This window comes from Pan paniscus, chromosome 7 (genome assembly GCF_029289425.2).
Source record: "Pan paniscus chromosome 7, NHGRI_mPanPan1-v2.0_pri, whole genome shotgun sequence".
Lineage (NCBI taxonomy): Eukaryota > Metazoa > Chordata > Mammalia > Primates > Hominidae > Pan > Pan paniscus.
In genome coordinates this window covers 18392215-18418907 of record NC_073256.2, presented here as the reverse complement: position 1 = coordinate 18418907, position 26693 = coordinate 18392215, and the positions used below count along the sequence as shown (strand labels likewise).

At 39.7% G+C, this 26693-nt stretch overlaps 1 protein-coding gene across 2 annotated transcripts in view; it reads left to right on the top strand.

The window, feature by feature from the left end:
• The window catches only part of CSMD1 (CUB and Sushi multiple domains 1), a 2070470-nt gene that overhangs the window by 1384909 nt on the left and 658868 nt on the right, over positions 1-26693 (top strand). The window lies entirely within an intron of this gene.

The window sequence follows — 26693 nt, the reverse complement described above, 5'->3', positions numbered from 1 at the left end:
TTGAATTTCTTTTCTACTTACAGGCTTATGTAGATGATCTACTTCTACTTCAGTGAGCTTTGATAGTGTGTATCTTTCAAGAAATTATAAATTTTAATCTAAGTTGTCAAATTTGTTGGCTTAAAATTATTCTTATCTTTCTTTATTATCCTTTAAATGAGTAGTAATTTCACAGCTCAAATTCTTGATATTCATATTTTTAAAAAATTTTTACTTGTTCCGTCTGCCTATTAACATGTCAATATTATTGAACTTCTCAAAAAAATACAATTTACTTTTACATACATTTCTGTATTGTTTAGTTTCTCTTCAATTTCACTGATTTCTGCTCTGACCTCTTATTAATTTATTTCCTCTGTTTACTATGGGCTCCATTTGTTCTTCTTTTTCTAGTCTCTTAAAGTTGAAGCTGAGATCAATGATTTAAGACCTTTATTCTTTCTAAATGTGGGTATTTACTGCTATCAATTTTCCTCTAAGTAATGCTTTGGCTGCATCTCTTCAATTTTGATATGCTGTGTTTTCATTTTCATGCAGCTTCAATTACATTCTATTTTCCCTTGTGATTACTTTTTTGTTCCATGATTTATTTGAAAGTTTTCTATTTTGTTGCCATATACTGGACATTTTCTAAGAATCTGCATGGTTAGAGATTATGCTTTAAAGGATCCGAACTTTAAAAAATGTTTTGATAATTGCTTTATGGGCAAGAATATGCTGTATCTTGGTAAATGTTCCATGACCACTTGAAAATAACACATATTTTAGTGTTGTTGGGTGAAGTGTTCCATAAATGTCAGTTAGATCAAGTTGGTTGACAGTGTTGTTCAAGGCTTTGGGATCCTTACTAATTTTCTTATCGCTTGTCAGATCTGTGATTGAGAGAGATTTATCTAAATCATCTACTAAAATTGTGAATTTGTATATTTCTCATTGCAGCTTTATCAGTTTTTGCTTCATGTATTTTGAAGCTCTGTAATTAGGTACACAAGTGTTTAAAATTGCCATGTATTTTTGTTTCTTCAATACCTTTTGTTATGAAATGACTTTCTTTACCCTGAGTAACATTTTTTACTCTGAAACCAAATTTGTCTTACATTTGCATAGCCATTTTAGCTTTCTTTGAATTATTGTTAGTCTATAATATATGGATTGTTATATATGTTTCTATATTCAATCTGTTGCACAATATTGTTTTAATTAAATATTTTTAAAAATCCAGTTGTACATATAGCTGAAAAGGAAATTAGTATTTTAAAATTCTTTTCAAATAACTGAGTATATTATTTGATACTATAACAATAATTGGCAAATGATATCATCTTAAATTTTAGATGCAATTTGGATATGGGGTTTTGAAAATAAACATTTTTTATTTTCTTACATCAAAATTTATTGGCTGAACTTCTGTCCTAAATTAATTTTTTGTATATGCATGATTTTGTACCTCATACATTGGTCATTTGAAAATAATCATTCATCAAGTTATGAGTTCTTTCAAATATTTATACATTGTCCTATACATTATTTACAAAAATACATTTGTTGATATTACCATGTATTTCATTAGGAAGATCTGTAAGCATTGAAAAACTGTCAAACTCATGATGATAGATACCAGCTTTTGAAAATTTTCTAATTTTCGTTAGAAAATTACAAATGAAAATTACAATTTTATTTCTAATGAGAATTAGAAAACTTTAACTTTGTCATGGGCTCAAATTTTGTCATTTTCCTTGAAGTAAAAGACTCATTCAATTTTTATAAATACGTGACAGATACTCAAATCTTAGCAGTGATAGTTGGTCTATCATTCTTTAAGTTAAGAGGAGTTCAGTAGAAAAACAAGCAGCCAGCTCAACTCAAAACTCAAACAATTACATAGATGTTTGTTCCTCCAGAGCTCCCTCAGGCTTCACCATGCCCTGGAGACACATTACGTATTCAAGTGTTATGATTTATTAAAATAATCATTTTCCCTGCTCCCTCAAGGACTTTCTTTTTTTTTTAACTTTATTTTATTATTATTTAAGTTTTTAGGGTACATGTGCACAATGTGCAGGTTAGTTACGTATGTATACATGTGCCATGCTGGTGTGCTGCACCCACTAACTTGTCATTTACATTAGGTATATCTCCTAATGCTATCCCTCCCCGCTCCCCCGACCCCACAACAGTCCCCAGAGTGTGATGTTCCCCTTCCTGTGTCCATGTGGTCTCATTGTTCAATTCCCACCTATGAGTGAGAGCATGCGGTGTTTGGTTTAAGTGACACTGGACCTTTTCTCTCCTACTGCCTGGTGCTGTTGCTTGACTGGTGCGAAATCGCCATCAGTTTTTCCCATCATTGTTTTTGCACTGTCAATGGAAATGGCAACTCAGTGAAAAAGGCACATAACACCTTAGAGTATTGTAAAATGATTTTGACCTCACAGACCTTCTAAAATTCCACCTTCCCAGGGATCTATGGGGCACACCTTAAAAAGAGGTGCATTAAGTGTGCAACCTGATTCTACTGAGCATAAAAACTATAATTGGAGTTAAGAGAAAGAACATATGAAGAAAGAAACATTATAGTAAGATATTTGCTATGTTACAACAAAAATTGAGTTGAATTGAATTGAATGCCGTCTATACTGGTAGCTTAGGATGGTGTAGTGATCATGGGCATCTGATGAACATGACCTATATTTATATGTGTACATGACCTATATTATATACTTATATGACCTATTTATTTTTTATAGAGACAATTTGTCACTTGTCACTCAGCCTGGAGTACAGTAGTAGGATCATAGCTCACTGTAACCTCGAACTCCAGGGCTCAAATGATGCTCCCACTTCGATCTCCTGTGTAGTTGGGAGTACAAGCATGAGCCACTGACTCAATTAATTTGTTAAAAGATTTTTGTAAAGACAAGGTCTCGCTATGTTAGCTAGGCTGGTTTCTAACTCTTGGCCTCAAGCAGTCCTCCCTCCTTGACATTCAAAATTGCTGGAATTACTGATACCGTGCCCAGCCCACATATTGATTTATTGATTATATCTACTATTTATGTTCCATGGGACAGAAAAACCCATTGTATTCATATGGAATCTGCTGGACTACAGCCAAGTAAGGATGCCTTATGACACTTAGATGAAATGATACATGGTGGGCCTCTCATATAATCAGTTCCTTACAAATGTTGATGTTTTAAAAGGAGGGAAGGCTGGGTGCTGTAGGCTAAGGTGGGTGAATCTCGAGGTCAGGATTTTGAGACCAGCCTGGCCAACATGTTGAAACCCTGTCTCTACTAAAAATACAAAAATTAGCTGGGCATGTTGGTGTGCGCCTGTAGTCCCAGCTACTTGGGAGGCTGAGGCAGGAGAATCATTTGAACCCAGGAGCCGAGATTGCACCACTTCACTTCAGCCTGGGGGACAGAGCAAGACTCTGTCTCAAAAAAATAATAAAGGGCGGGGTGGGGAAGATACTTTTTAACAGTGTTTTCTTTTGAGAATTTCTTTAATGAAAGGTAATTCAGTTTTTTTTTCTAAATTCTTATAATCAAAACTAATGACGAACATGTAATCCAAACTAACAACCAACAAGGCCAAGATGGGTAGGTGAGCTCATTTGCAGTGTAGCCCTTGTAAATATGTAACTTGGGGCTGTTTTGTTAAAAAGAGTTCACTTTTTTAGGCTGGTAAAATATTCCTCATCTGGTTTCATTTATAGTATTATTCTGGGTTCTTGAGAAATCCCTTTTCCGTAGACAATCTAAATATTAATTCTATCATTATCTATAAAATACCCAAAGAAAATAAAGCATAAAATACAAAGCTTGCTTATTTGAATTCAAGTCAGTTTGGGTACAGTTTGCTGACAGTATTTTTCAACATAGACCACTGTCTAAAAGACAAAGTGTATTCATTACAATTGAATATTTATCAGTAAGATTGATGGAAGTATTCAAATACCAATATCTGAGGGAGGGAGCTCAGATAGGTATTAAGAATTTATGAGTGGGTACTGGCATCTATTGTTCATCTATCTTTCTATGCTAACAGGATATGCAGCCTATGTCCAGGCAGATGTAATTATCCTCATTTTTATAAGTAGAAGCGTTGAAATTCAGAACACTTTCCTAAGAAAGTACTATATTTAGTCAGAGTCAGAGCTGGATCCTACTGATCTCAAAGCTTCTATTCACCTTGATAGTTTGTAACACAGATAATTATAATAAAAGTTGTTACACCCACTATACAGGTCCACCGGAGAGGGGTGTGTAGTTTGCGGACTTCACAAAGTAGCCAATGAGGAGTCAAGGTATGGTTGAAATTTGCCCTTGAGCTCAGCGTTCCAAGCCATGCAGCTTAGCATGCATTGCATATGCTGAGCAGAAGGACAATCTTGGTTTAATTGATCACTGCAAGGGGTGTGTCATGTTGTAATTGGCACCACAGATCCACGTAGACTAGCACTGGCCATGGTGCACACTGCTGGACATTACGATTTTTTTTTTTTTTTTTTTTGAGACGGAGTCCCACTCTGTTGCCCAGGCTGGAGTGCAGTGGTATGATGTCGGCTTACTGCAACCTCCACCTCTCAGGTTCAAGCAATTCTCCTGCCTCAGCCTCCTGAGTAGCTGGGACTACAGGCGTGTGCTACCACGCCCAGCTAATTTTTTTGCATTTTTAGTAAAGATGGGGTTTCACTATGTTGAAACTCCATCTCCTGACTCAACTCCTGAGCTCAGGAGTCTCAAACCCCTGACCTCATGATCCACCCACCTTGGCCTCCCAAAGTACCGGGATTACAGGCATGAGCCACAGCGCCCAGCCATATTTTTTTAATATATAATTTCAAATTCTTAGTTCTGTCCTTTTAAGAACATTTCAAAGATGCTGAAACTGAACTTAGGGAGCTCCCTGAACTTTCTGAAACTTGAGCTTCTCAACTGCTTTCATGTCCCTTTTATCTTTTCTTCCACAATGTGGCCCACTTCACATCTGTCCGTAAAGAGCTCCATGTGGCCACAGCCCTGATTCTGCATAAGGTGTAATATCTGTCCTGACACTACCTCCTCTGCAAGTGGCACCTGCCCACCTTCAGTGTCTTGTCTTTCTTCCTTTACTTTTTTTTTTTGAAATGGCTTCTTGCTCTGTTGCCCAGGCTGGAGTGCACTGGCACGATCTTGGCTCACTGCAACCTCTCCACCTCCCAGGTTCAAACAATTCTCCTGCCTCAGCCTCCTGAGTAGATGGGATTACAGACCTATACCACCACACCTGGCTAATTATTTTGTATTTTTAGTTGAGACAGGGTTTTCCCATGTTGGCCAGGCTGGTCTTGAACTCCTGACCTCAAGTGATGCGACTGCCTTGGCCTCCCAAAGTGCTGGGATTCCAGGCATGAGCCACTGCGCCTGGCCACTTCCTTTACTTCTTAGTCATGTTCTTCCTCAAGTATTGTCTCCTTTCTACCACACCAATACCGTCCATGCTGATTCTTCTCAGTTGAGAGTCTTTCCACAAAGGAGTATTGCCAGTTAATGGAGAAACAGAGGAGGGGCTTTAATAGGCAAAACCGACTGATATGGAATAGTTCTCCCTATAATTTTTTGTTCTTTTTGTAAATAGAATATCCAGTCATACACTGCCTAACAATGGACTGCATATATGATGGTTTTCCCGTAAGATTTTAATGGAGCTGAAAGATTTCAATTGCCTGGTGATCTCCTAGCTCTGCTCCCTCCCAGCACAGAGCAGTCCTCACATGTTTGCGGTAGTCTTGATGTAAGACAGGTGTACTCTGCTGCCAGTCACAGAAAAGGCTAGTACATACTTGATAATGAGAATCAATGACTGTCTTACTAGTTCATGCATTTACAATGGTATACTTTCTACTGTTATTTTAGAGTGTACTCCGTCTGCTTATAAAAAACACAAAAGTCAACTGTAAACAGCCCCAGGCAGGTCCTTCAGGTGGTATCCAGAAGAAGGAATTGTGATCATTGGACATGACAGCTTCATTTATGTGTGTCCTTGCCCCTGAAGACCTTCCAGTGGGACAAGCTGTGGAGGTGGAAAACAGTGATATTAATGATCCTGACATCGTGCAGGCCTAGGCTAGTGCGCATGTTCATGTTTTAGTTTATAACAAAAAGGTTTAGAAAGTAAAAAGAACAATAGAAAAAAGCTTGTGAAATAAAAATATTAAGAAAAAACCCTTTTGTACAGCTGTACTATGTGTTTGTGTCTTAAACTGAGTATTATTACAAAAGACTCACAAGTTAAAAACTGTAACACGGTAGGCCAGGCACGGCGGCTCACGCCTGTAATCCCAGCACTTTGGGAGGCTGAGGTGAGCAGATCATGAGATTAAGAGATCGAGACCATCCTGGCCAACATGGTGAAACCCTGTCTCTACAAAAATACAAAAAATTTGCCCGGCGTGGTGGCAGGTGCCTGTAGTCCCAGCTTCTTGGGAGGCTGAGACAGGAGAATCGCTTGAACCCAGGAAGTGGAGGTTGTGGTGAGTGGAGATCACGCCACTGTACCCCAGCCTGGGGACCCAGTGAGACTCTGTCTCAAAAAAAAAAAAAAAAAAAAAAAAATTGTAACGAAGTAAAAATGTTAGAGTAAGTTAAGGTTAATTTATTACTGAAGAAAGAAAAACATTAATAAATTTATTGTGGCCCAAGGATACAGTGTTTCTAAGGTCTACAGGAGTGTACAGTCATGTCCTAGGCCCTCACATTCACTCACCACTTACTCACTGACTCACACAGAGCAACTTCCACCCTGCCAGCTCCATTCATGGGGAGTACCCTATATGAATGAGACATCTTCCGTCTTTCATACCATATCTTTTCTGCTCCTTTTCTATGTTTAGGTATACTTAGATATACGAACACTTACCATTGTGTTCAATTGCCTACAATACTCAGTACAGTAACATGCCGTATGGGTTCATAGCCTGGGAGCACTAAGCTGTACCATGAAGCCCAGGTGTGTATCAGGCTACACCATCTGGGTGTGTGTAAGGGCCCTCTATGATGTTCGCACAACCACCAAATTGCCTAATGATGCATTTCTCACACTGCATCCTGCCCTTAAAAGACAAGTGACTCCAGCTTGGCCCATCTCTGTCCTCCCCCACCCACACGTTTGGCTTCTCTCTGTAGAAAGAGGTGCTCTTTACACCCAGCTTCTTGTCATTTCATGATTTTAACGTTTCCCAGCATCTTTGAGTTTTACACATGTATTTATGTTACTATCATCTCATTACAATCATGTGGTTTCGTAGGAAAGGGGAGAGGCCTTATTGATTTGATTTTATATGACCGGACCCCACACAAGGCAGAAGACTCCTCTGTTGAATGGATTAAACTGAGGCTAACAAGCCAGTCTCTAGGGATATATGGACATAACCTCATTAATAGTCTGCTAAACCAATTAAGTTAAGCACTGCTCATCAGAGAATAGATTAACAATTAAAATTACAGTCATAACCTTGTCTCTAAAGGGAATTTGGGGGTTGAAAGAGTGATATTTATGACTTAAAAACTAAATAGTTAATGTATGTCTTTGGTATGTGCATGTTACTATTCACATTAATAACATCTGTTCTTTGAGCATATTTTTATCTCAACGATACCATGTTTATTTTTCAATCTTTTTGAAATATGCTTTATGAATTATGTGTCATCAAACGGAAGGAGAAACTGAAGTACCTTAAGGAAAAAAATTACATAATAAGAAGCAGAAACAAATCCATAGCCCATGTGTTTTGATAAACAACTGCTCGTTTCTAATTTCCACGTGTAGTTATCTGAATTTTTTGTAGCCTATTGATAATTTTATTTATAGTTATTATAGTATTGCTGCAGTGGTTTTATTATTTCTCCATTGTAGGTCAACTCCAGTGAGAGCAGAGGCACCAGTCTCTTGTTACATGAAAATGTAAAGAATTGTACTTATGGACTGTGTAGAAACCAGGGAGTAAATGTGGTGTTCTTTTCAGTAAGAATTGCTTTCAGCTGGGCGCGGTGGCTCACGCCTGTAATCCCAGCGCTCTGGGAGGCCGAGGTGGGTGGATCACAAGATCAGGAGCTCGAGACCAGCCTAGTCAAAACAGGGAAACCCTGTTTCTACTAAAAATACAAAAATTAGCCAGACATGATGGCATGCGCCTGTAGTCCCAGCTACTCGGGAGGCTGAGGCAGGAGAATCACTTGAACCTGGGAGGCTGAGGTTGCAGTAAGCCGAGATGGCACCACTGCACTCCAGCAGTGACTCCTCAAAAGAAAAAAACAAAAGAACTGCTTTCTATTAAGTTGTGTTATTGAATCATTTTTTTAAATGATGAAGAAATGAGGGAAACCAAAGGCACATTATAAATTTTATTATATGAAAAGTGTCAAACGAGCACAAGCCCAAAAGCAGGTGAACACAGAGCATGGAGGTAGCTAGAGCCCCCTAGATAACTCTCACTATTCTCTTCATCAAGAGAGAAACGCTGTCACGTTGATGCCCTTGGATACCACAAGCAATAAAACTGCACACTCAGGTTATGCCCGTGTGTCCAATGGCACTGATGTTATAATGTTTCTCTCCTGATGCAGAGAATAATGGAGAGATATCTAGGGACCTCTAGCTATTCCCCTCCTGTATTTCCACCTGCTTTTTGGCTCCTTTGATTCTTTTTCTTGCTTACTATTTTATTTGTCATCATTTATATACTTTATAGATTTCATATACTTATAAAGTTAGAGCAGATGCATACACTGATATCTTGGTTGGTATCCTATGTGGTATTGGCTCTCCTCTTTAGCACGTCTTCATTTCTATGATCCTTCTCGTGTTTTCCATGATATGTTGACATCTTCTGTCCTCTCAGCAATGCTAAGAGATCTGTTATATACTGACCAGAGAAAATCCAGATCTGAAGATTCGGAGCATCACTCCATGAGGTACCTGTTCCGTGCTACTTCCTGGCCACACAATCTGAAATGGACCTATGGTCCCCGCAGCCTCCCTCCCTCTGGCCTTTGACTTTCTAGCACTGACCAGCCAGAAATTCTATGCACGTCTATGCTTCCAATTTGATTTGACTAAGCATAATTCATGTTTATATGTTTTCTATCTGCCCACAGGATTCTGAACCCCGTAGAGAGAAGAGCTTTGTTTTATTCACTATCATGTTTCCAGTGTTCAGTACAGAGCTTGCTTCGAAGGAAGCATTCAGCCATTATTCACTGAGTTATTTAATTTTACTTTTATATCAGGAATGCATTTACATTTACAGGTTGTAAGGCAACAATAAATATTGATTCAGTATGCAAAATTTTCATTTACAGGTAAACTTGTAAGAATATAATTATTCCCAATAAAAAAGCTGCTGTTTCTTTGCATCATATACTGTATTAAGCACTAAGCCCTGGCCATTTGCTAGATCATTTGTGTGCAACTAGAAGAAAAAATAGAAAGTGTGGACATCATTGGATTATGATTGTTACTCCTTCTTCCCATCAACTAAAAAATTTAGTTTACTAATAGATGAAATATTTGTAAAGTTAGAATCAAGCCCATATATCAGGGGGTTTTTTAAGAAAATTTGGAAACTATAATGAATACAAGAGGGAATTTTTAAAACATTCAAGTTTGGTTTCTTGTTGGAAAAAAATCCCCTTTGTGACATAATCCCTTTCCATTCCATGTCCCTAAGTGGAAGACAAAGAACTGTCTTTTATTTTTTGAAACTCAAGCATGATCTTATTTCTTGAACCAGCGTTCACTTCTGTAAGTGATTTTTACTCTCTTGTCTAGTGGAGAAAACAGTAAGGTGAAGGAGGACAAAGTGGGATTGGGCACTCAGTCCAGGTTTGTCATATAAAGAAAGGAGGCTTCAGCTTGCAAGCCTTTCCTGACATGCTGTATTTGAGCCTGCCGCACCTAAGTCCCCTGCCATTGTCCAAAGTGTTTTTACAACTTAAAAAAAATTTTAAGGAACATAACATATTCCTATGCCTGTAGCTGAAGGCAGGCAGGTAGCTTTTGAAGGAGGATTCATGGTTACTAGGAAACTGAAGCAGAGTAGGAAAAATATTTGCCGATGATTACTGCTCTTTCAAAGAGCATCAACTGCATTTTTTAAGAACTACTTAAGAAATACCACAAACAATAATATCCCATTGACACTCCTTGAAGCCTTTATGTCCCTTTGAAAAATGACACACTCTGAATGTTTCAGATCATATTTGTGTGGCTAAACTTGCTTCTGATAAGCAATTCACCAAATAGGGCTGGTGGAATATCCTCCCTCTCTCTTCCACAGTCTTTTCAATATCTGTAGTAGAAAAGTAATTTTTTCATCACAATAAAATACACTTTTAAATAGTCTTCTGAGAAAATAGGTGATTGTTACTTAAGTCTATATTAATTTGTTAGTTTCAAAATACAAAAAATGGTTGATGAATTATCAACAAAAGCACAGTTTGTCATGATCCTCAGATATGCCATCTCGGGGACTATTTGAATATAAATGCTCTTCAAAATGACCTTCTGTAACACTTTTTCTGTGTGTGTGTGTGTGTGTAATTCTTCATCTGTAAAAGGATGGGTTGAAATAGGAAATGTGATTATGTCTTCCATTATTAGAGTTATAACACGCTGTGACTCTTAGCCATGTGTTTGCCATATTCTACTTTAGAATAAGATTCTGCAAAAATTTCATGGCTCTGTTCAGGATTGGCCACAACCTTTGAGGCTAAAGGAAGCCTGTGAGATCATCATCAGTGATATGCAAAAGAGTTTAGGATCAATATTAAAGCAGTGAACGTTCAGTGACCAACCAGTGCATTGATTTTGGGGCCATTCCCCCTGCTCCCTAATTTTTCTAATTCATTTAAAATCTCTTCAGAATCTCAGGTGATTCATTTTGCTTTCCTCTATGCCTCCACCGGAAATTTGTTGAAGGAAAGCAGAGAGTTAGCGTTCATTGATCTGCCCTAGAGAGAAAGTGATCTGGTTTTTCTGGGGACTCTAAACTGTGCAATTAAACACACTCCAGTTACCCCGAAGGTTCTGGTTTAATTGGTCAGGAAGATGGACCAGTCATGAAGATTTTTAAAGAGAATGTTTAATTGTGATAAAATCCACATAATACAAAATTTAGCATCCTGACCATTTTAAGTGTGCAGTTCAATGGTATTAACACATTGATATGGTTGTATAACCATGACCACCATCCATCTCCAGAATTCTTTTTATCCTGCAAAACTGAAACTCCATACCCATAAAGCCATAACTTCCCATCCTCCCCTACCCACATCTCCCGACAGCCACCATTGTACTTCCTGTTCCTGGGAACGTGATCACTATAGACAGAATGTGCTATAACCCTCTCTCTCTCTAGGGCAGATCTGTGAACACTAACTCTCTCCTTTGCTTCAACACATTTCTGGTGAAGACGTAGGGGGAAGCAGAATGAATCATTTGAGATTCTGAAGAGTTTTTAAACGAATTGGAAAAATTAGGGAGCAGGGAGAATGGTCCCCAAATCAATGCACTGGTTGTTATTCAATGTTCACTGCTTTAATATTGTTCCTATAGTTGATAACTCTTCTGCATATTACCAATGATTTCACAGGCTTCCATTAGCCTTAAAGTTTGTTGACGCTGCTGAACACAGCCATGAAAATTTTGCAGAATCTTATTCTACAGTAGATTGTGGTGACTAGTGTAGGTAACTCAATGTTAGACCTTTTATAAGTGCCTGCTGTGATTCTGATGTGCAAGCGAGGTTGGTAACCATTGGCCTGCCTGGTGTATGTCATCCGTGATATGAGATTAGAGACAGGTGACTAAACACAGATGGGCTTGCTTTTGTAAACCTGTTTGATAGCATTAACATCGTCTGATAATGTATATGGAAACCTCATCGTTGGAAAACACTTTCAGTATCTGCTGTCTTCTACAGCTCCTATATGTCTGCAGAAGCTGGAAGAATAAGGGCAGCTGATTTGTTTCTCAGCAGCAAAAATCCTACCAAATCTTGGCCTCCATCAAATAATGTTCTTGGAAAAATAATAAAGATGTGAGGCCAATGAGCAGCTCCCATGAACAGCAATCCCACCGACACAATGATGCAGCACTGGTAGATCTCAGAAGCCAGAGGCAAACCTACATCTAGCAGCGATATACAGGAGTCATGGAGGTTTCTAGCATGTATGACCTGGTATCAAGCTTGCTGTCACGATATCATGTGGGATGAATGAAAAATGTCCAATCATAGTTGATTCGTGCACATAGAGATTAGTACAGAGACCCCCTTGGAATAGTTCTTTACATTTCTTGACATTGCAATCAATTCCTTCCTCTCTATCCACATTTTCAATCACAAAGCAAAACCATTTTTTTACTGTATTGAAATCATTTATTTAATTAATAAAATACTGTGTTTGCAATATTGCAAAACATGCATATGAATGTTGCAAAACATGCATATGAATGTTGCAAAACATGCATATGAATGTTACAAAACATTCATGGAAGAACAATGACTGCTGTTTATGACTGAATCCTGTGATAGAGTGGGCATAGAGGTGGGTGCGTGGATCCCTCAGTAAAATTACTGCCCATGCAGACTTTCGCTTTAGCCCAGAGCAATGGTTTTCTGTCTCTTATCATCTGGGGTCACCAGTGGTTTTCCACTGCCACCAGCAATAATACTTGCTTGCCATCGTAGAGAATATACTGGCAAGCTGGGTGAGTAAATGGGAGCACCCTATCCCCAGGATGACATTTCATAGTCTCTGAGTGGTAGCCTGTGACAGTTGGCGTCCCTTTTCCAATCAACCCCGAGTGATTCTGATACACTGGATCCTTGCTGAGAACTGCTGGTTTAGAGACCTCTTAAGTTTCTGTATTCATATTCTAGGGGAAATAGAGTAGCTAGTTAGATGGTTTATCAATTTAACTAGGATCTAAAGGTAATAAATCCACCCACTCCACCCGTCAACAGCATTAAATGCCCTTTGGCACCAAATTCTAAATTTTATGAGGAATTTTACCTAAGCTTCCTATTTGTACTAATGGGGAGGAGAAGGAGAAAAGGAGAAAGACATTCAGATACCTGGAAAGATTTGGGAAGCAATGGCTTGTCAGTTTTCAGCTTGCAGATGCCACCTGCAGTTATGTGTGTGTGTGTCTTAAATTAATTCCTCGCTCTCTTTACCTGCTAGACTTTTCTTAACGGTTCAGCAAGCATTCAGAACCAGCTCTACCCTTAGTGATGAGCTGAGGAGGTGCCCCTTATGGTGGTCCCTTTTCCCTGCCCTCACAATGATGCTTCCAGGAGCTTGCCATCAACGAATTGTAGAGACCAACACTTTGCTTTAAGACATCCTGCTGTGCCGAAATGTTGCTACCTCTGGAAGGGGAAGGTAGTCAACCATCTCACTCCATTATACTTTCTTGTGTATGAAAGAATTTGTCAGATCTGTTGCTCCTAGCAGATTTTGATGAAAGACAGGAGGAAAGAAGTGGGAGTTGCCCACACCAAGTGGGAAGGACCACCTGGTGAAAGAAGAGAGGAGTGCAAGGTAGAGGTTGGCGCCCATCTGGGCATGCAGCAGATACTCAAAGGAAAATGGAGATACTGTTTAAGGCATAAAGCTGCGGTTACATAGGATGAATACACCTAGGGATCTGATGTATAGCATGAAGTGGTTAATTAACAATGCTGTGTTGTGGTTAATAATGCTGTGTTGTGGTTAATAATGCTGTGTCATGGTTAACAATGCTGTGTGGGGGTTAGCAATGCTGTGTTGGGTTTAATAATACTATGTTGGGTTTGCTAACGCTGTGTTGTGGTTAATAATGTTATATTGTGGTGAATAATGCTGCGTTGGGGTTAATAATCTTCTGTTGGGTTTACTAACGCTGCGTTGGGGTTAATAATCCTGTGTTGGGGTTACTAATGTTGTGTTGTGGTGAATAATGCTGTGTTGGGGTTAATAATGCTGTGTTGAGTTTAATAATGCTATGTTGGGGTTACTAATGCTGAGTTGGGGTTAATAATGCCGTGTTGCATCCTGAGAATTTGCTAAACGGGTAGATCTCAGGTGTTCTCAGCACCCACACACACAAACGTAGCCACATGAGGAGGTGGATACATTCATTTGCTTGACTGCAGTAATCATTTCACTTTGTTTATCATTTAGGACCTTTAAATATATACAGTATCCCCCATCTCACACACATACACACACACACACACAGAGAGACACACAGAGACACACACACACACACACAGCAGTAAGCAATTGCAGTCCAATCTCAGCTTTTCTTTTCTTTTTCTTTTTTTTTTCTTTTTTTTTTTTTTTTTTTTGAGACAAGAGTCTTGCTCTGACACATAGGCTGGAGTGCAACGGTGCAAGCTCTGCTCACTGCAACCCCTGCCTCCCAGATTCAAGCAATTCTCCTCTCTCAGCCTCCTGAGTAGCTGGGATTACAGGTGCACTCCACTATGCCCAGTTAATTTTTGTATTTTTCGTAGAGACGGGGTTTCACCATGTTGGTCAGGCTGGTCTCAAACTCCTGACCTTGTGATCCACCTGCCTCGGCCTCCCAAAGTACTAGGATTTCAGGCGTGAGTCACTGCACCTGGCCCAATTTCAGCTTTTCTTTGCTTTGTATCTGCTGTTCTCAAAAGAAGGGGCGGGGGGGAAATTACAAGTCACTACGTGGAGCCATTTCTAGGGAGGTTTTTAGCATCCAAGGCAACCCTTCATCTACTGATTCATTCTTTCATTTCCTTAGCAAAACGAGCAAGCCCTCAGGAACTGTACTGAGCTCTTGGGATAAGGACAAATAAAAGAAGGAACAACAGAAAAGGCCTCCTCTGTTGTAGACAGAGCGTAGAGGAAGGCTCAGGGGAGACGTCACAGCCAGGGCTTGGAGGATGGGAAGGAAAGGATCTCGGCACTTGAGCCTATGGTGCGGTCGGTCCCAGAAGGAGGAAGACCGTGTGTAAAAATGCTGAGGGAAAATCTTTCCCTGCCTCTCTCTCCTAGAGACTGACGTGAGCATTAAGGGCTGGATCTAAATGACAAGAAGTTAAAGCAAACATACCAGCCATCAAATGCATAACTACGTAGAGGAAAGTAGATGCGAGGAAGCCGAGCAGGTCTGTTTTTCTGGGGATGTTTACAGCTGGATTTCATGCATCTACACAGCACAGTATAATTTTAGCATCAACTTCCCTAGACACTCTCTTTTCTGATATCCACAGGATCCCTTTTCTCAGATTGGCTTGGTCCTACTTAGTTTTGTTAAATGTGTTAGGAAATATATGATTTTATTTCTAGGAATGACCCAAGATTAATATAAGGTAGAGTAAAATAAACTGTATTAAGAAGAAAGTGTTTTATTGGGCCGAAGCAGGGCAAATGATAAAGAGAGGAGATATACAAAGAAAATTTTTTAATATACCTTAAGTTCTGGGGTACATGTGCACAACGTGCAGGTTTGTTACATATGTATATATGTGCCATGTTGGTTTGCTGCACCCATCAACTCATCATTTACATTAGGTATTTCTGCTAATGCTGTCCCTCCCCTAGTCCCCAACCCCCCGACAGGCCCTGGTGTGTGATGTTCCCCTCCCTGTGTCCGTGTATTCTCATTGTTCAACTCCCACTTAGGAGTGAGAACATGCATTGTTTGGTTTTCTCTTCTTGTGTTACTTTGCTGAGAATGATGGTTTCCAGTTTCATCCATGTCCCTGCAAAGGACATGAACTCATTTTTTATGGCTGCATAGTATTCCATGGTGTATATGTGCTGGACAAAGACATTTTAAGAACTGTGTTCAGAGTTGTAAGAAGTATGATAGGGAAATGACAATTCTTGGTCTCAGTACCTTGCATTGTGGTGAGAAAAACATGTGGCTAATGTTTTATCTCAGCTGCATTTTATTTACAACTATTTAATAGCCTGGTGACCTGAAAATAACTTCTCTAGGTCTTGGGGCTTGCATTGAAAGTTGATCATCTGATCATAGTTCCCTACTTTATTTGGGATTCCCTAGAAATCACCTTAAGACAAAGGCTTTAGGGGCAGTTTAATTCCAGTGAAGCGAGAGTGAGGGAAATTGGAACCAGACAGAGATGCCAAACGTGCTGGGAAGCTGTGCTCAGCTTCAGAATCAGCCCAGAGAGATGCCCTGTCTCACCGGTGCCTCTAGACAGCCTGGGTGTACCCCTGGGGCCCTATGTTTATCATGAGTCCTCTCAGCTCCTGTGTCCCCTTCTCAAAGTATGACCCCTGGGGCATTGCTTTCTTCTTATTTTGGGCATCCCATATTTCTACTGAAGAAGCCAGAGCCTCAGCAGGCTCAGTGCAGCCAGCGTTTGGGTGAGGTGGCTCTGTTTTATCAGCCACTATCTTGCAGGGCTCCTGGCTCTGGGTGGCACCAGCACCTGGGTTCTGGATTCATGGCCACAGAAACAGAGTGAGCCATTGCACCAAACAAGGCAGGCAGAAGGTGTGCTGCTAAGAGGGGCACCTGGAAACTGAGGCCTGTTTGCTGAGCGCTTGCCTTGTGCTAACTTCTGTAGGGGGCAAGTATATTCACATCTTTTAGCGTCCTGTAAACATGCTTCTGGATCTCATGCAATTACCGGTATGCATATATGCGTGTGTGTGTGAGTGTGTGTGTTTGTGTGTGCCCTGAATTGTAGCAGTGTTTTCTTCTCTTGCCCACCCTCCTGGCTCTTGTTTTGTGTGGCGCTCGTTAAGCCTGGATACTGTGGTTGCTGGTCAATTACAAACAACCAGATGTGAAGGATAAATAAAAAAAATTGCAAAGTTTTGCCAAGTGTAGATATAAGCCCGGGAGGAAATATTTGCTGAACAGTCTCTGTGTATTTAGGATTGTTTACTTATCAACCACGGATTTAAGTGATAAGTTTCGAAGTTACAAAAAAAGAAAGCCCATGTGAATCCAGCATCCTATGATGCTGAGCACAGGGCCTTCTGAGTCTCTCGTTCTCATCTGTGATTTGGGAATCAGGCACCTCCATTGCTGACTTATCGTGGAGGCCCCAAATGTCTGCCCTGACCTGAGTGGTTAGTAATACATGTCACTTCCCTGCATGCTGTACCTGATTAGCTCCAGCTGCTGCCTGCGCATGTTCATGAAGTAAAACAAACTCATGTCTGCTGCTATTGTGTCGGGCAGGTGCATGATGGAGGCATGAGCTGGACGGTGGTGCAGGCTGCCGGGGCAGTGGTGCAGGCTGCTGGAGCTCTGCTTGCTTCTCCCATCTCTCTGCCTCTGACACGCCTCACTGTTTCCTCACTCGAGCTACAGATCAAAGAGCATGATCCGCAAAACACCTTTTGGTCTAGAGTTCGAAGAGTCTCCTCTGGCTTCCTAAGCCCACGTGGAAAATAGGCGCTGACGTTGCTGTCCTCAAAGCCCTGATAAATTGTCAGGAGGGAGGCAAAGGGGCTTTCACCTTGGATCTCAGGGAGACACAAAAGAGAAGAAGATGGGAGAGGGGCTTGCGGGCAAAGCTCCTTCCCAAGCCGTAATTCCCCTCAGTCCTGGCTGCATCCAAACCCTCTTTCAGGTTCACACAGTGTGCAAATAGCTTCTGCCTTTGTATAGATAGGTGGGTGAACATGAGGATTTAATTTTTCTACTTCGCATGACAAAGTCCTTTTGTTTAGCAAATGGCAGGTTTACATGAACTTATAACATACTTGGAACATTTAAATCAAATTCCCTCACACAAAAATTCACACCTCATTGTCAGTGCGGTGCTTCTGAGAGCTAGTCACAGCTGGAAATTGCCAATCACTCCAAGCTCCTTGCAAGAGTATTACTGTTGCTTATACCCTGGAAGCATCCTATATTTTGATTGTCATTAAGGGATCTTTGTTGGGCTATTGCTAACACGCAGTATCTAAAAATCACATAAAATATTAGTTTCCTTTCTTTCCTCAGGCTAGAGAGATCCATCTACTCTCTGATGCATTTTTAGCGGTGTTAAATTGCCTTAAGGCTTGAAGAAATGAGTCTAAAAATTGCCACTATAAAAAGAAAAAATGACCCAGAAATGACACATTATGTGTGAAAATCAAAAGGGTAATAAAAGGCATTTCAGTATCCACAGCAGACGCACATTCATCTCTCGGATGATGGCATTTTCTGGAATGCTGAGCAAGTCGCACAGTGAGACAGTGTTTCCCTAGCGTGTGGCTGGCTTGCCTGCAAATGGTCTTCCCAGCCTTCCTGGTCTTGTTTATTAGGATCATGTCCCTAAGGGGCATCCCTCAGCAGAGGCCATCCGGTGAAGTGTCCAAGTTCCCGTCTGAGTAGTGTAAAAACTCCCTTATAGGAGAATCGGAGAGGATACCTAAAGCATTTATTTTAAAATAGAGAATGTTCCCAAGGGTGCACGTGCCATGTGGATGCTGAGAGACTGGACACAGAGGCCGGGTTGTGTTTTTCCTCCTAAAGCCCTTCAGTTCAGAGGCTTCTTCCACATCTAGGAGATGTTCTGAATTCCTGCTTCTGTCTCCCGGTTTGTGCTCTCATTAGTTCCAAAGGTATTTACTGCAAGGCTCTCAGAAGCTCCATGCACAGTGCTGGAAGCTGTGAGAGATTTCAAGGTGAATGACACACCGCGGTTCCCTCAGAGATTAACCCCTTCCCAAGTGGCCTCTTCTCCCAAGCCTCCCACTCTTCCATACTGCTGGGCTCTGTGTTAATATCCTGAGACTAAACCTGAGATGGAGCAATAAAGGAACTAAGTTATATGCCTCAGAAGTGAGAGAAGGGAGGTGAAGTGGAGGCAGAGGGTATAAACCTAAGTCATTGTATCTACTGGGGAAGGACAGCGTGCAACTTCAAAACAGGAAGGTCGGAGATAGCCTCCATGGTAATGGAAATAACCTTTGAAAAACATTTCTGGACAAACCAAGTTATATGCAGTTGTCTGAACAAACCTCAGTTTTGTTACCAACAGGGTTTTGCTGTGGTGGTTTTTTAATCCAGAACACATATACTCATTTTGGAAAAAAAAAATACATTCTATGCATCTTTCAAGACCTAACCCAAATTTCAGTTTCCAGCATAAGTTCTTCTTATCTTTTTACTAAAGGCAAATCAGTTCTTTTTTGTTAATATTCCCATAGCAATTTAGATTTAATATATTGACCAAGAGCTGTTTGATGAAGTATCTCTTACACTAGCAGCTCATTAATATGGTCCAGGGCTCGCCTCATGTCTGGTCCATTTGGGGATGGCCATAAATGAGTGCCAAACCCCTGTAGGTCAGGCATAGCAGAGGCCCAGGGGAAAGAGTGAAGAGTGAGGAGGTGGATTTGGTTGCTGCATTGTTTCTCTTCATTTTACCTGCAAATTGACTTATATGGCCACAGGAAAGTGGCTTTGCTTTACTCATTCACTCAACTTCTGTTCGTTGAGTGTCTGTGATGTGTCTGGCACTCTAGGAGGCCCTGGGGACATTTGTGTGTGGCCTGAGACTTGCAGCTAAATGTTCTCAAGATGCTGAAGAATATTAGAGGTGTTCTGGTTGGTTTTTCCTCTCTCATTCCTTTTCTTGAATCAAACGTCACTCTGTTGCTCTAAAGTTAGAAAAACATTGTCGTCTTTCTAATAGCGTTTCCAGGAAACTTTTTAGCACCTTGGTCAGGAAACTCCCCATATAACTCATTCTATGTATTGGGAAAAAGCAGTGTTTTAATGTGAAAATCAAGTAAGATGGAGGAAGGCAGGGAAAGAGAAAAACAGAGAAAGAGAGAGGGAGATAGGGAGAAAGAGATGGCAAAGATGGGAGAATGACCCATATATAATAAGAATAGCAATGTTATTTGCAAAGTAAGTTAAAATGGATATATGAAGTTGAATTAATAAGTCTATAAATTCTGATGTATAAAATGTAATTTCATTTGTACTGTGATTGGTAATTTCTTTTGTGGGATCCTCATTTTGTCTGAGTCAGAAAACTTTATCTGTTCATTGTTAAAAGAGTTAAAATTACTGATTTCCCAGTGAAGCAGGTTAAAAGTCAGATCTGGACATCCCTTCACTCTCTCTCAAGGATGTTAAGGGCCCGGGCTGTGGAGAGGGCATTTTGGCCTTAGTGAGAGCAGGCATCTCTCCTCCATCCCACCTGTGCCACTCATTCCCAGTCATAACCTTCCCTAGGCCTCTGCCCTGGAGGCAGGTGGACCTGGGGGAGGCTCATGGGCTTGACCTTCTCCATCACGGGCTCCTCCCGCCTTCTCCAGACTCTGTGAAGCACCAGGAGACACAGGGGCTTCTCCATGAGGCCACAGCTGGGAACTAAGGAGTCCTGCGTTACCCCTGAAGACACAGACACAACGCGGGGGTTCTGTCTTGTTATGTCTCCTCACCCAGCTTGGGTCTTGGTCCCAAGTATGGTGGGGAAACATGACACTGGGCTTCCACAGCCTTCACGCCACCATCACACTTATCACCACAGCTCCAGTGACAAGTTCTGGCGGTAGCCAGACCACTTTAAGCAGGACTCAGCTCCATTCCTTCTCACTGGGCGAGACCCCCCAGCCAGGGCTTCCATCCTCTCCTGCCTATATCCAAGCACAGGCCAGGAGTTCTGACTTCTCCTTGGGATGGGGTGCCTGCAGGGAGGGGCAGGCCACCACCTTTGCTGTTTGGGCAACTCAGCCATTCCACACTGTGGGCTTTGATTTTATTTCTTATAGTGGAGAAGCAGGAAGTGGGAGAACGTACCTTCGCATCTCCTTTACACCTATTTCATGAGGTACACCTGGATCCCACTGAATTTGGAAGTCTGTAACTTTTAACGTGTGCTATGCCAGGACAAAAGTCCTCAGAGTTTTTGTAAAATACAGGGGGAAAAAAAATCAAAGTTGTGCATACTCACACACACACACACGGATGTGCACACACACGTAAACACGCACATAGACCCTTCAGCATTCACCCTTCCTCCTACTCACAGCTTTGTTCCTCTTAAGCAAATACTTTCATTCAAGCAACATTTCTAAACCTTTGATAAAGTGTGGCTGCAGCTACTGCCCCCTATGCCATCCATCTCCATTTTACAAGGGCAAATATGGCAAATCTAGGTTTGAATGTCACACTGAAGAAAAGGTTTCCTCAAATTTTTGTGTTTTCTGCTGCTTGAGACTGAAAAACATTTTACCTAATGTATTTTTTCTTTTTGCTGAAGATGCAAAAATGTTTAAATGCCTACCTTCGATACCTAATAATATATATATATTCCTTTTATATTTATGAATATTGAAGTGAATGTTTGAAGTGGATTTTTTAACACAGAAAGATATACATCTGTCTTTCTGTAGCTATCTATCCATCTATGTATCTATCTATCCACCTATTTATCTTTCTATCCATCTATCTGTCATCTGTCAATCTATCTACCTAACCAGATGGATATCTACTTACCTATCCATTCATCTATCTATCCATCTATGTATCTATCCATCTATTTATCTGTCTATCTAATCTGTCGATTCCTCCATCTATCAATCATCTATCCATCTATTCGTCTGTCATCTATTTATGTATCTATCTACCTATCATCTATCTATCCATCCATCTGTTATCTATCAATCTATCTTTCCATCCATTCATCTATCCATGCATCTATGTATCTATCCATCTATTTATCTGTCTAATCCATCTATTCCTCCATCCATCTATCATCTATCCATCTATTCATCTATCTTCTATTTATCTATCTAATCTATCTACCTGTCATCTATCCATTCATTATCTATCCATCTATCTTTCCATCTTTCCATCTATCCATCCATCCATCTCTTTGTCTATCATCTGTCTCTCCGTTTATCTGTGTATCTGTCATCTAATCTCTCTATCATCTATCTATCTATCAATCATCTATCTCTTATCTATCTATTGGTTGCATCAGCAGATTCAGTAGACGCTGAGCAGTGTGGGTTGAAAAGAGAGGTAGGAGACCCTTACCTAGCCAGTCAGTAGATTAGTGCAATCTCTGGTAAACGGGACAGCTAAGTCAACCCGTTTCCTGTTTTGAACATTAGTTTAACCTTCGAGTCACCTCAAATTATTTTTCAAAAATAGTTATGATACCAATGTTGAATAAGTTCACAAATAGTTATGCTCTATGACAACCATATTTAGAAATTGCTTGTATTACAACTAAAGCGTGTTTGGAAATAGTTTACTCACTTAGAAAGAGTCTTTATACTGTGGTAAAGTGAAATATATGGTGATAAATGTCTTCTGAAATCAAATATGGAGCAATTTCAGAAGTGTTAAGCATTGAAGAAGCAGAAAATCTATGTTTCCCTATTGTATTTAATTTAAAAGTCAAAATTTTGCTGCTTTGTTTGAGTTAAATTTTGCTGTGTGATATTTATTGTCAGTGTACCATGTATGTTGATCTTACACAAAATCAGTTCTCCAGTATTTCTTACAGTTACTACCTACTAACAATTGTCTAAATTCTGCAACGTAATTAATCTAGGGTGGACTAAAGTAACTTGCCAATAGAAAGGTACTGCTAGCTTTTTTTTCCTGGAATTTTCCTCTGAGACTTCTTTCCAGAAAACCAAATTAGATTATCTAATGTTATATCTGATATATATTACTTCAAATATAGTAATCATAAATCAGTGAAAACTTAGTTTATTATATATTTGAAGTTGAAAGCACACATGGCTTTTAAATTGAGCTGATTCATGTGTTAGATAAAATGAGAGCAAAAGATTGATTTAATACATTAGAATTGGGGTCTTATTTAGTTTCTGCCTCAACTTGATTTATTCCCACGTGGAGTCTCCTCCTCGGCTGTGCTGCTGGAATGGCGTTTACCCATATTGCCTCTGTTTGCCAGCTGCAATCAAATGAAGAGGTTGCTCCTTTTAATATTTTTAATGCTTTGAAATTAGAGAAGCTTCCATATTCTATTGATGGCTATTTCCGATAATTTGCAAAAAGGTTTCATGATCGTAATTATGGAATGAGTTCTATACTGTACTCTCAATGTACTGAATATGAATGTGCGCAGAGATTTCTGGACTAGCTTGTGATACCAGGTGATGATTGTGGAAGCTCAGGAGCAATCCTCCGCTCTCCACCGAACTAGTCTTTGAAAACTTTGCTCTGGTGGAAATCTGAGAAGAGTAAGAGCCGAGTTCAGGTCCTGGAGAGTGCCCATGACTACCTGGATGGGTGAGAAGAAAGGAACAGTGTAATAGAAACAGCATAAATGTTTTTATTTTAACTTTTAAATTGTAAAGTAATAGAATCAGGAAAAAATATAATCATTTGAATATATAAACAAAAATTTATATTGTGATACTTGTGATACTACCACTCAAAAATGGGTTGTGCTTATCTTCCTAATATTTAGATATAGATAGAGAGAGATCATTGTTATTTTGAGTACATACAATTTTGTATTGTTCTTTTTTCTTTTTCTATATTAATACATATGTCCTTTTTATTTTTCTTTATTGCTACATATATTTTATATTTGCCTTTTATAAAGCGATGTTGCATTCTTTCAAATATATCCAAAAAAATTTAGTCAAGCACAGTCCTGTTATTGGACACTCTAATGTCTTCCGAAGAATATCACTGACCAGAAATTTCCTATATTTTGGATGATAAACATATATTGCCAGAAATGAAATCAATTAGTCAGAGTGGTGATATTTTCTTTTCTAAAATTGAGAAAAACTGTAGATATTTATGGTGTACATGACAGTCTGAAATATGAATACATTGTGAAATGGTCAAATCAAGCTAATTAACATACCCATTACTTCATATATTTGTCATTTTTCATGGTGACAAGTTTCAAAATCTCTCCAGACAATTTTCAAGTATACAATATGCTGTTATTAACTACAGTCACCGTGCTGTGCAGTAGATCTCCTGAGCTGATTTCTCCTAAGTGAAATTTTGTATTATTTGTTTCCTCTCCTGCCTCCAGCCCCTGATACCCACACTCTGCTACTGCGAATTCTATTTTTTCCAGATTTCACATAGAAATGAGATCATGCAGTACTTGTCTTTCTGTGCCTGGTTCATTTTACTTTGCATAGTTTCCCCCAGGATCAACTGTGTTGTCACAAATGGCAAGATTTCCTCTTTTTTAAAAAAGGCTAAATAGTATTCCATTGTGTACACACATGCATGAACACACACACACACACACGCACCACATGTTCTTTATCCATTTCTCAGTCCAGTGTTGGACCCCTGCATTGATTCCACGACTTGGCTATTGTGAGTAGCGCTGCAGTGACTATGAGAGTGCAGATATCTCTTCAACGTATTGATTTCATTTCCTTCTGATATAGGATCAGAAGTGAAATTCTAGATCATGTTGTAGTTCTATTTTTAATTTTTTCAGCAACCGCTATAGTATTTTCCATAATGAGTATGCTAATTTACATATTTTACATTTCTAACAACAATGTACAAGGGTTCCCTTTTCTCCACATCCTCACCAACGCTTATTATTTTTTGTCTTTTTGATAATAGCCATCTTAACAGGTGTGAGTTGATATCTCACTGTGGTTTTAATTTGCATTTCCCTGATGATTAGTGACTCGGAGCACCTTTCCATATACCTGTTGGTCGTTTTTATGTCTTCTTTAAAGAAATGTCTATCCAGGTCCTTTGCCCATATTTTACATGGGTGATTTGTTTTCTTGTGATTCCCTTGTTTGAGTTCTTTGTATTTGTGGATATGACCTCATTACCAGGTATTTTGTTCTCCAGCATTTTCTCCCATTCTGTAGGGTGTCTCTTCACTCTGTTGGTTGTTTCCTTTACTGTGCGTAAGGGTTTTAGTTTGATGTCATCTCGTTTGTCTATTTTTACCTGTGTTGTCTGCGCTTTGGGGGTTTAGGCTTATTGATTGTTTTTCTCAAAACAGAATACAATTTGCTACTGATACGTAAAGGAATATTGGTTAGATGTAGGAAAAAAATGCATGAAAAAGATAGAGGTGTTATAGGAGCAGAGAGCCCTCCATGACTAAGGATGGATGTGCTGCAGTCGTTGAAATATGGTGCTTGCTAAGGTGAAGCAATGCTCCCCCCATCCCTCCCTTTCTGTTTGAACTCCCCTGGAATATTACACTGAATATCAGTGCCTCAGGTTAAGGGGATCATTGAAGAAGTGGCCACACTCAAATTCCAACTCTTCCTACCCGAGGACTCTCATGTCATTTTATTTATTTTCTTCATGGTGCTTTATGACACTTTTTTGTTTTCTTTATGTTTGGTTTGGTTATTTTTTTCTTTCTTAACTATTATGTTTTCTATATGAGATTGTGGCTTTGTGCTCTTCACTTCTGCCGCTTTGGTACTTAGAGTGTGACACATAGCAGATGTTCAATGACAATATATTGGAAGAATGATGAAAACTATGGATATTAAAATGTAGGTAAATAGAAAGAACTGGAGATTGATACCTGGAATCGAAAACACAAAGATATAACAATTTTTTTAAAAAAATTTCTTAAATAAGGTTTAAACACAGATCAATGATCAAAAACTATGGCGGCAGAATATGTCTACAATTACAGATATCTTAAATAACTGTGATGGCTAGCAATGAAAATGGGAAACACAACTGGGTTTTGTTTTTTTGTATTTTTCACATTTAAAATTAGTATGTATTATGTTCTTATGATGCCGGGTTTCTCAAAATTAGTTCCATAGAACTCTAGTTGTCCTAGATTCCTGGTGAAAAAAAGAACTTCCTAGACAGATAAATCTGGAAAAGTCTACATCTTTTGAATTCTCTTCATTATTTTCTTAAATAAGCTTTTGTATATTAAGTTTTATTAAGATGAGACGCCCCTTTAGAAAAGAAAGGTGTTTAATTTTGTTTACCTAGAATTTTCCCAGTTGCTTTGACTCTGATTTGATGGCTGTTGCCGACATCCATGGCAATCCCCGGAGAGTGTTACATAGATGCCGTGGGGGATGCTGGTGCAATGTTACTTGAATGATATTCACTCTGATATTATAGATATGGATTTTTTTTCCACTAAGCAATAAAGAAAAGCATCTATTTATGTTTCCCCTATCTTGTCGCTATGATTAACTTCATCCATCCACACTGACAACTGTGCTTCTTTTCCTTCAAATCTCCTTATTTCAATTCTGTTTCCTCAACATCAACCAGTGGTTTCTCAAGCTAAAAACATGAGTAGAATTTCCTCTTGTAACAGTGCGCTTGTCAGAGAGTTAAATAAGGCTACATTTAATTCAATGCCAGAAGCCAGGCTCAGAAGAAGTAACTGGGTGGTGTTCAAACCTGATCTCTGCCTCTCACACTTTTGAATGCAGCTGTCCAGTTGGTGTTCTGTGACAGTGTCTTGTTAATGTTTACAACCGTAGAACTCCATGTTTGCAAATGCAGCTCTGGAGCCAGGGCAGTTTTTTCTCTAAATCCAGGCTGGATGGATTGCTTTCTTCTAAAACACAGGTGGGTGCAGTGGCTCACGCCTGTAATCCTAGCATTTTGGGAGGCTGAGGCAGGTGAATCACTTGAGGTCAGGAGTTCAAGACCAGCCTGGCCAACATGGTGAAACTCTGTCTCTACTAAAAATACAAAAATTAGTCGGGCAT